At 37.5% G+C, this 11,318-nt stretch overlaps 1 pseudogene; it reads left to right on the forward strand.

Moving 5' to 3' along the window:
• The first annotated feature begins 9,049 nt into the window (after nt 1–9,049).
• Nucleotides 9,050–11,067, forward strand: LOC118708382 (annotated as a pseudogene).
• The last annotated feature ends 251 nt before the right edge of the window (nt 11,068–11,318 follow it).

Here is an 11,318-nt window from a genome sequence, read left to right on the forward strand (position 1 = left end):
CAATAAATATTTGTTGAATAAATGAATATGTATGATCTTTAATGGGCTCCCATAATTTAAGTCTGTGTAAAGAGAAGAAAAGAATTAGTGGGTAATGAGCAAGCCTATGCTATATGTGGTTTACCAGACACAGTGTGTTGAGTAAAATTACATGTTATACAGTATGCTGAATGAAATTATACAGATGTGAAGAATTCCTGTATAATTCTTATGCCTACTTCTAATTACTCCTAACCAGCAGTAAAGCTCAACTAATGTGGCTGTTGTGAACAGATTCTCTTGCAGCCCTCATGTTTATAATGCCCTGGAATTTATGCTCTGTATAATCCCTTCTCCTCCAGTATGGATGGAACCTGTGACTTGTTTGTCACCAAGGAACTATGATAAAAGTGAGGGGGCAACACTCCTTTATAGTTTACATTATAAGGCAAAGGTAAAGAGATTTATAGATGTAACTAAAGTCCCAAATAAATTTATTTTGAATTCATCGAATGGGACACTGTCTAGCTAGGTCTGACTTAATCAGTTAAGAGTCCTTATAAGAGCCGAAACCGGTTTGGCTCAATGGATAGAGCATCGGCTTGGGGACTGAAGGGTCCCGGGTTTGATTCCGGTCAAGGGCATGTACCTTGGTTGCGGGCATATCCCCAGTAGGGGGTGTGCAAGAGGCAGCTGATCGATGACTCTCTCTCATCGATATTTCTAACTCTCTATCTCTCTCCCTTTCTCTCTGTACAAAATCAATAAAATAAAATAAAAATAAATAAATTAAAAAAAAAAGAGTCCTTATAAGAGACCAGGCCCTTCCTAAGGCAGGTATTTTTGCTGGCTTGAAGAAGTAAGTAGCCATATTGAGGAAGTCCATGTGACTCCACTGGTACCTAAGGGAAGCCTCCAGCCTCCATACAGCTGACAATGGGGCCCTTAGTCATAAATCACAGGGAAGTTCATCCTGCCAACAATCTAGAGGAGATGAGAAGCAGATTCTTTCCCAGTCAAACCTCCACATGATAATGCAGCACAACTCCTATCTTGATTAGTGCCTTTTTGAAACTGAGCAGAAGACCCAGTTAAGCTGACCCCATGGAAACTTCAAGATAATAACTATCTGTTGTTTCAAAGCATCTAATCTGTGGTAATTTATTACACAGCAATAAAAAATAATAATACAGGGGGCTAAGGGAATATTTCTGATACAGAATTGATTTTCTACTTCACATTGTCATTTGCTAAGATCCTCACACTTTGAGTTAAAAACTCTATGATTTTTATTATGTACCTGTTCAAATTAGTCTTTGGGGTCTGAGTCTTCATGAAGTTATTTTATGAAAGTATGTGCCTCCTTCCAGTAAGTACTACTTAATGCCATTTAACATAAATGGCTTTAGTACTCTACCTCATTTCTTAACCATCTGCATTGTTTCAATCTCTTTTCTTTTGTGCATTACCAGTATTAATAAGCCTGTTATGGTTACAGAATTATGTAATTCTTCCAGGCAAAGAAGTCTTGTTGGGAATCAAAAGTGAGAACAAATCCACCATCACACAGAATCCTAAGCACAGTGATACTTCCTTTATAAGATCTATCACTCTTCTTTTTGGTGCTGAAATAACTAAGGGGCATCTACACTTAAGAATTCCCAATGAATTGTGGGCTTGATCCCCAGTGGGGGGCATGCAGGAGGCAGCTTTCCAATGATTCTATCATTGATGTTTCTATCTCTCTCCTTCTCTCTTCCTCTCTGAAATCAATAAAAATATATTTTTTTAAAAAAAGAATTCCCAATGGAACTCCAGTCTTATCAAAATAAATTTCATTGTGTTTTCTTCTCCTCTGTTTTCTTCTCCCTGCTCTGTCATGTATCCAAAGACTTCTTGAAGGTATTAAAAGGAATGAAAAAGAAAAAAGGGGAAGAAAAGAGTAATGGAAAGAACAGGAGAATGGAAGGAGGAAATGAAGTTTAAAAAAAGTCCCGTTTTGTCATCCATTGTGCTTAATATTTTCATATAAATAATTCCACCTAATCTTTGTATTACTTCCTCCATTTTACAGACAAAAAAAAAAAGGTTGTGAAAGGTTGAATGAATTATCCTGAGTTATAATGAGATTAATAGCTTCTATAAATGTTTCTACAAGTTTTCTTCAAAAGAAGGCTGTTTTGAATTGTTTTCATGCTGCGTGTTGTTCTGTTGTTGGCTTTAATCTATTTTAAGCAATTATCTTATGTTATGAGGTTATGCATTTGTTATAAAAGTCCTTATTAAATTCCAAGAAAGAAAATGTGTTAAAATTATAAAAATTGATATACACAATTAGCTAATTTCTAAGGGAAAAGTATTCATTGTACCACAACGTAATGAATATGCTATCTGCAATCATTTAATATTAACCAATTTTAAGTGCATAATGCTTCTAATATTTCCTCCCTATCTCTAGGTTAAAAGTCATTACCAGAGTACCAGAGACGGCTGTTCTGCACATCTTATCAGATGTTTAAAGTTGTCTCCTGTGGCTAAAGCTAAAACCCAGGAAATAAGAAACCAAACTAAAAGATAAAGCAGATGCCACGTTGCCAAAAAAAAAAAAAGTTTAGCGCAGTAAAGCATCTGTAAGAATAGAGTTTTGACAATGTTTAATGTTATATTTCCAATAAAACTCCAGAGAAAAAGTAAATGCATTATACTATAACTAGGGGGAGTAAATATTATTTTTCACTGGCACTGTTATACGTTTTGCATCTATAAACTCATTTAATCCTCCTATTAAAAAAACAACAACACACAAAATGAAGACACTGTTTTTTACACTTTATAGATGACTTATCTGGGGCATAGAACCCACAATTACGCAGGTAGTAGAAGCTAGAGGCAGAATATAAGCTCAGGCATTCAGATTTTAAGACCCCTGCTCATAATCACTATGCCATACTGATTCTTCAAAGATCTGTTTTAGCCCAGTTGATGTGGCTCGGTGGTTAAGCATCTATCTACCTAGGACCCAGAAGGTCATAGTTGGATTCAGATCACGGCACATGCCTGGGTTGCAGGCTCGATCACCAACGTGGGGTGTGCAGGAGGCAGCCAATCAATAATTCTCTCTCATCATAGATGTTTCTATCTCTCTATCCCTCTCCCTTCTTCTCTGAAATCAATAAAAATATATTTTTAAATGATATGTTTTAGATATGCTTTATTATTCAGGATGCAGATACAGAATTGTGAAGTCAGAAGGCCAGTGGAAGAACATGAAAGAAAGACAGCAAAGCATCATGAGAGGAGATGGAGGTGTGTGGGGGGGGCGGGAAGAGGAGAGAAGGCTGGGATGGAATTCTGGTTCTTCTTTCACTAATTGTGTGATCTCAGTCAAGTTACTTAATCTCTCTGTGCCTGAGTCTCCATAACCATTACCAGCATTGACAAGAATACTGTTTCAAAGGACTTTTGTCATAATTAAAAGAGTTAATGCCCAGGGCCCCATTCTTAGTGCAGCACGTAACATCTCCCACACAGAAACAAAACATTCTTTAGATTCCCTTCTACAGATGCTCTGTTCTCTCTCCTACCAAACAACTCTAGTGTGTATAAAAATAAAGCGTTCAAGGTAAAAGCAATACCTTCTGAGATATGGATCACCCAATACAAGGCTATGTGCTGTAACCATGGAGACGGTTGATATTTTATCTGTAGGAGATATAGTTTTCTAAAAGCCTTTTCACGAGTTCTGTATCCTTGACTAGTGCTGACAGCAACTCTCCTTTTATTCATTTGCTTAAATTCAACAGCTTTTATCAAGCATTGCCCTCCTCTTTCCTCCTAGTTCAAGCTCTCCTTTCCAACTTGGTTATTTTTTTCAACCTCTTCCTACCTCAGCCCACAGCCTCCTGTCTCAAACTCTACATCCCCAAATTTATCTCACTCTACGACACCACCACCAGTAATGCCTTTATGACAGGCAAAAGCCAAGCAGATCACCTCCTTCCCTAAAATATCCCAGTAACTCTTCCAAGTTCCCAGGTCACATTTCTTAGTTTGCTGCACATGAACCTTCATGAACTGTTTTTGCTTTCCTCTGTAGTTGTATCTTGAACAATTCTCCTAAATTGCAGGGCCTTCACTCCCCACCCTCACTTGCTGCTTTGCATCTCCCTGCTTTGCACATACAGTTACATCTTTGCATGATAGCCCTCTTTATTATACTTCCCCAATGGTTGACCATGGCTTGTCAACTCAAGTATCTTTTTCTCATCCATCAAGACTCAGCATCAGCATTAGGGATTCAGGATGATTTTGTTGGCCTCCTCCCCAACCCTGTTGAATCTGGTTTCCTAAACATGGCCATACACCCATGTGCTAACCTCAGTCACTATGCTTGATGCATTGACAAGTGACATCTTTGAGAGTGGAAACTGTGTTTTTCATCTCTGCATTTCCACGTCATACTTGGCACATAGTAGGCCCTAAATTCTCTGATGTGAATGACTAAACAAATGGATAAAGCACAGCTAACCTAATTTGAAACAGGTACATTCACATGGAGATTCATAAACAAACCCACAAGACACTTTTGCAAAAGGTAGGAAGCATGCATTGCATTGTATTTTGATGCTACTCAGTGAAGAAAAGTGGTAAACTTTCCTTGTGTATCAAAACATGTGTAAGCCTGCATGGAGCACGGGTCAGTGATTACAGTGGTGCAAAGTGTGTGAGATTGCAAGCAGCCCACAACCTGCCTCTGTCAGGTTGTTACATTAAAAAAGAGCCTGGTGGAAAATTAAAATTTTTCTATGATATTTTAATGTCAATATATTTCATTTTTTAAAAAGCCATTTAAAAGAAATCAATAAATGTATGGATGTATGTGTTAATCAATTCCATACTCGGATGGACCTTTGATTTTGATCACCTTCCCCACCCCCACGTTGGAAGTTCTCCACAAGGCAGGAATAGGTTTGGTGCCAATGGGGACATATGGGCTGTAAATCCAACATATGGGGGGATGTGAAAGAGGAACATTAAAAATGATCCATTTATCATTTTTAGAATTTTTCAAGATATGAGTCCTGGCACCTCATTTGTCAGCCCTCACATACAAAGCACACCTAAGAGGCCAGGTCTGTGAGTGTGAAGGGAACACATCAAGGGTTAAACATGGCAGGATGAATTAGAGCTCCAGAGTTTAACTGTTTTCCATTGTTGAGGTTGGTCTGAAATAAAACATATTAAGGCAAGGAGGAGGTGAATGGAGGACGGATAACAGTGAAGGCAGGGGGCTCAGCATAGGGAGGTCGACATACACAGGACTTCCTCTCTGTTTGTATCAGCTTCACAGCCCAAGTTGAATCCAAGTGTTCATGACCACAAGCTCCCAGGAAACTACTGGCTTCTGGAGCCTCGTTCCACCACTTGACTTTGAAATCTGAGGCCTTGTTTGCCAATACACAGAATCTGTCAAGGATATTGCTCCAGCCCATATTAATTTAATTAAGGGCTTTAATAAAGCAGAAAATTAACCAAAAGGTTGTCAGAAGGATATGTCAAAATCAGTCTTTACCAATGTCAACACACTGTCTCAGATCCTTCGGCCTCCTTATAAAAATCCTGAAGCAGACAGGATGGAAGAGGAACAGGAACCTTCAAGGAAGGACAAAAAGGCAGTCATTGTCTTTGTGGAAAAGGTAGCAGGAGAGTTACTTCCTTTCAGGCTGACGATGAAGAATAAGCCAAGGCGTTTAAAATAACTGAGGCATATGGAGGGATTTCTAATAAATGTGAGTCATCATCTTTTCCTCCAAAAAGCCTTTAGAATGCCCACTCTCACTTTTCTCAGGAGAGTGGGGACCCATTTTCTGTGCCCTGTTGTGCCCTGACTTGTGAAATAGGACTATTTTATTTATGGTTTTGGTCCCCCACCCCCGCTCCCCACTTAATAAAGAAGGAATTTTCTAATACTTTGTACAACCCCATTTCAGAATTAAGAATAATTTTTTTAAGTAAGGTAAAATTTATATACAGTTAAACTTACCCTTTTCATAGTACAGTCTGCATTTTGATGAGCATTTAGAATAATGTAACCACCACCACAGGAACATTATAAACCAGTTCTGTCATGCCCCCAAATTTCTCCATGACTCCTTGCTGCTGACCCTGCACACACCCATCACCTCCAGAAACAACTGAACTGTTTCCTGTCCCTATATTTTTGTTTAAAAAAAAAGTCTGGTAAGTGAAATCCTGCAATATATATATAGCCTTTGAGTCAGACTTCCATTAGTGACCGTAAGGTGTCTGAGGCTTAGTCAAGTTGAATCAGTAGTTCTTTACTATTCATTTGATGGACATGACACAATTTGTCTATAGTCATTCTCCAGCTGAGAGACATTTGGGTTCTTTCCAGCTTAAAGCAATTACAAATAAAGAGACTCTAAACTTTTGTGTGCAGGTTTCTGTATTTCATTTCACTTAGGTAAACTCCTAAGAACGGGACCTCTGAATTGTATAAAAAACTGCTATTTTCCCAAGTAGCTGTACTATTTTGCACTCCTCCAATAATAAATCCTTCTCAGTACTTGGCATTTTCAGTTTTCTTTTGGAAATTGTATCTATTCTAATAGGTATATAGAGGTATCTCATTGTGGTTTTTAATTTGCATTTCCCTAATGACTAGGTGTTGAAAGCCTTTCATATGTTCACTTTATATCCATATACCTTTTTAAATGAAGTGTCTATTGTTGTCTTACTACTGAATTTTTAGAGTTCTTTATATATTTTGAATAGCAATAACTTTATTAGATGTGGTGTTTTCAACTATGTTTCCCAGTCTGTGGTTTGTTAAATTAGTATATTAAAACTTTGTCTGAGAAAAGGACTTAATTTTAATAAAAATCCAATATAAAAATATTTCCTTTCATAGATCATACTTCTGGTATTTTAAGCCATCTTTGCTGAACCCAAGAATTTCCCTTCAGTTTTCTTCTATGAGTTAAATAATTTTACATTTTATATTTTTTGCATGATATCCATTTTGAGTTAAATTTTGTATGTAGTGAAAAGTAGAGGTAAGTTCACTAATAAGTTACCTGAAGGCTCTCGGTAGATGTCCTAAGTCAGGTTAGGGAAGTTCCTTTCTGATCCTGGTCTGCTAAAAGTTTCTTTCCTGAGCAGAAGTTGATCATGTTAAATGATTTGTCTGCATTTCTTCAATGATCATATGGGTCTTTTTGTTCTTTATCTGTTGATGTGAATTAAGTTGATTGATTTTAGAATACCGAACCAGGATTCTATGCCTGGGTTAAGCCAAACTTGGTCATGTTATCCTTTTAATTTATTTTTGGGTTCACTTTGTTCAAATTTTGTTAATTTTTTCCATATGTTTGTGTTCATGAGCTATATTTATTTTATTAATTTTTCTGGAACACTTTATGTAGACTTTCTGTCATTTTGTAATTCAATGTGTAGTTAAATTCACTCATGAAGCCACTTGAGCTTGAATTTCTTCCTGGGAAGATTTTACCAGAAAATATAAACTGTTTACTACATATAAGAATATTCATGTTAACAAAAATCTTCTTGAGTGGCCAGAACCTGTTTGGCTCAGTGGATAGAGCATTGGCCTGAGGACAGAAGAGTCCAGGTTCGATTCCAGTCAAGGGCATGTACCTTTGGTTGCGGGCACATCCTCAGTGGGTGGGGTGCAGGAGGCAGCTAATCGATGTTTCTTTCTCATCGATGTTTCTAGCTCTCTCTATTTCTCTCTTCCTCTCTTTAAAAAATCAATAAAATATATATTTTTAAAAATCTTAAGTTTTAAAGTTTTGGTCTTTCAAAGAATTTGAGTATTTTATCTGCTATCAAATTAAGATGAAGTCAATGAAAATTTCTAATTATCCATTTAATGATCATAGTGTCTGTAGTAATTTTTTCTGCAGTACTTTGCTGTTTTCATCATACATAAACTTATCATAATCTGCCTTTGAATAATATTATGTCACTTCACATGTAGTATTAGAAATACTATGCTTCCGTTTCCACTCCTGTTTTTCTGATTTTGTAAATGTGTTGTACATTATACTTTGGTTATAAACATCATAGTACATTGTAATGACTTGCTTAGAATGGTCCATTTTCTTTTAGAGTGATTTAAGGTACAAGAAGAAAATATTTTATATTTACTACATTTTTATGCTTTATATACTCTTCATTACATTTTGTAGATCTATATTTCTGTTGCTCTTGTTCTTCTGCCTGAGAGATTTTCTTTATTATTTCTTATAATACAGGACTGCTGGTAATAAAACCTTTTATTTTTTTGTATGTATGAAAAAAGTCTTTTTGTCCCTTCTCTTTTGAAATGCACTTTCACGGAGTAAGAATTCTAGGTTAATGTTTTGTGTGGGGTTTGGTTTTTCAGTACTAAATGTGTTCCACTCTCTTCGTGCCTGTATTGTTTCCTGCAGATATGCTGCTATCCTTAAAGCTCTGCACATAATCTTTTTCTGTGGCTGCTTTAAGATTTGTCCTTTATCACTGGTTCTAAGCAATTTGGTAATTGTGTGCCTTGTTGAGGTTTTGCTTAATGTTTATTGAGATTCTTAGATCTGTGAGTTAATTTTTTCATCACATTAAGAAATATTTCTGGCTTTATTTTAAAAAGGTTTTTTTTTTTTTTTTTTTTACTTCCTTCCTTCTTTCCCTTTCTCTTCTTTGGGAACTCAAGCTTATGTATATTAGGCTGTTAAGGTTTTCTCCTCAGTTTACCAGTGTTCTGTTCATTATTTAGTCTTCTTTTTCTCTCTGTGTGTTTCATTTTGAATAGTTTCTTTTACTGTGATTTTAAGTTCATTAAACATTTCTTCTATAGTTTCTAATCTATTAATTCCATTCACAGTATTTTTTATCTCAGAAATTGTTTTACCACCTCTAGAAGTTTGTGTCTTTTTAACATCTTCCATGCTTCTCCTTAAATTGCTTAGAATTATTGTACCTTCTTAAGCATAGAATATAGTTCTGTTAGAGGTGGCAGTTGGTTAGCTAATTAACAAAAGAGGGCCTCATTGAACATGGGATACCAGTTCCAGTTGGGTCTATGCAAGCCATGAGCGCACACCAGCAACCATGTCTAAGGGACCTGCAGTTGGCATTGATCTTGGCACCATCTACTCTTGTGTGAATGTATTCCAGCATGGAAAAGTGGAACTAATTGCCAACAATCAGGGAAACTGAACCATCCTGTGTTATGTTGCCTTGACTGATTCTGAGCAATTGATTGGTGGTGCTTCAAAGAATAATTACTAGTAGCAATGAATCCTACCAACACAGTCTTTGATTCCAAGCTCTTGATTGGATATAGATTTGATGCTGCTGCTGTCTAATCTGATATGAAGCATTGGCCTTTCATGATGGCAAATGATGTTGGTACGTCCAAGGGAAAGATAAAAAGTTTTAATCCAGAAGAGTTGTCATCCATGGTTTTGACAAAGATGAAGGAAATCACAGAAGTCTACCTTGAGAAGACTGTTACCAATACTGTTGTCACAGTACCTGCTTACTTCAAAGACTCTCAGTATCAGGACACCAAAGATGCTGAAACTATTGCCTCAATGTACTTAGAATCATCAATGATCCAATGCTGCTGCTATTGCTGATGGTTTAGACAAAAAGGTTGGAGCTGAAAGAAACGTGCTCATCTCTGACTTAGGAGGTGGCACTTTTGATGTGTCAACCCTCACAATTGAGGATGGAATCTTCGAGGTCAAATCTACAGCTGGGACACCCACTTAGGTGGAGAAGGATTTGACAACCAAATGGTCAACCATTTCATTGCAGAATTCAAACACAGGCATAAGAAGGATATTAGTGAGAACAAGAGGGCTCGCACTGCTTGTGAATGTGCTAAGTGTATTCCCTCTTCTAGCACCCAGGCCCATATTGAGATTGATTCGCTCTATGAAGGAATTGACTTCCATACATCTATCACCCACACCTGATTTGAAGAATTGAATGCTGACCTTTTCCATGGTATCCTAGACCCTGTCTAGAAAGCCCTTCAGGAGGCCAAACTTGACAAGTTCCAAATCCATGATATTGTCCTGGTGGGTGACTCCACCCATATCCCCAAGATTCAGAAATTCCTACAGAACTTCTTCAATGGAAAAGAATTTAATAAGAGCATCAACCCTGATGAGGCTGTCACTTATGATACAGCTTTCCAGGCAGCCATTCTCTCTGGAGACAAATCTGAAAATGTCCATGATCCGATCTTCTGCTCTGGATGTCACTCCTCTTTCATTCGGCATTGAGACAGCTGGTGACATCATGACGGTCCTCATCAAGCACAACACTACCATCCCCACCAAGCAGACACAGACCTTCACCACCTATTCCAACAACCAATTGGGCATGCTTATCCAGATTTATGAAGTTGAGCATGCCATGATCAAGGATAACAACCTTCTTGGCAAGTTTGAACTCACAGGCATACCATCTGCACCTCATGATGTTCCTCAGATTGGAGTTACTTTTTATATTGATGCCAATGGTATCCCCAATGTCTCTGCTGTGGATAAGAGTACAGGAAAAGAGAACAAGATTACCATCACTAACAACAAGGGTCATCTGAACAAGAAAGACATTGGGCTCATAGTCCAAGAAGCTGAGAAGTACAAAGCCAAAGATGATAAGCAGAAGGACAAGGTGTCTTCCAAGAATTCACTTGAATCTTATGCATTCAACATGAAAGCAATTGTTGAAGATGAAAAACTTTAAGGCAAGATCAATGATGAGGACAAAAAGAAGATTCTTGACTTGTGCCATGAAATCATCAACTGGCTTGAGAAGAACCAGACTGCAGAAAGGGGAGAATTTGAACATCAGCAGAATGAGTTAGAAAACATCTGCAACCTCATCATTACCAATCTGGACCAGAGCACAGGAGGCATCCCAGGAGGGATGCCTGGGGGCTTCCCTGGTGGCAGAGCCCCTCCATATGGTGGTGCCTCCTCGGGGCACACCAAAGAAGAGGTTGATTAAACCAGCTTTAAGCATAGATCTAGCATTGTGCCACACAAAATAGAAGGATCCAAATTTTTAGCAAATTCCATGGGCAGTTTTAGAAGTTGAAATGCTCTATAGTAAATAACTAGACATTCTTGAATATGAACTGTGCACAGGGAAAAAAATAATGCACTTTACAACTGTACTATAAAGTGGGAAATGTGAAGTCTTAAATAAAACTATTTAAAATTAACACACACACACACACACACACACACACACACACACAAAAAAAAAAAAAAAAAAAAAAAAAGGAAGGAGCAGACAGA

The sequence above is a fragment of the Pipistrellus kuhlii genome, unplaced genomic scaffold (assembly GCF_014108245.1).
Source record: "Pipistrellus kuhlii isolate mPipKuh1 unplaced genomic scaffold, mPipKuh1.p scaffold_m20_p_1, whole genome shotgun sequence".
In the NCBI taxonomy this organism is placed as follows: domain Eukaryota; kingdom Metazoa; phylum Chordata; class Mammalia; order Chiroptera; family Vespertilionidae; genus Pipistrellus; species Pipistrellus kuhlii.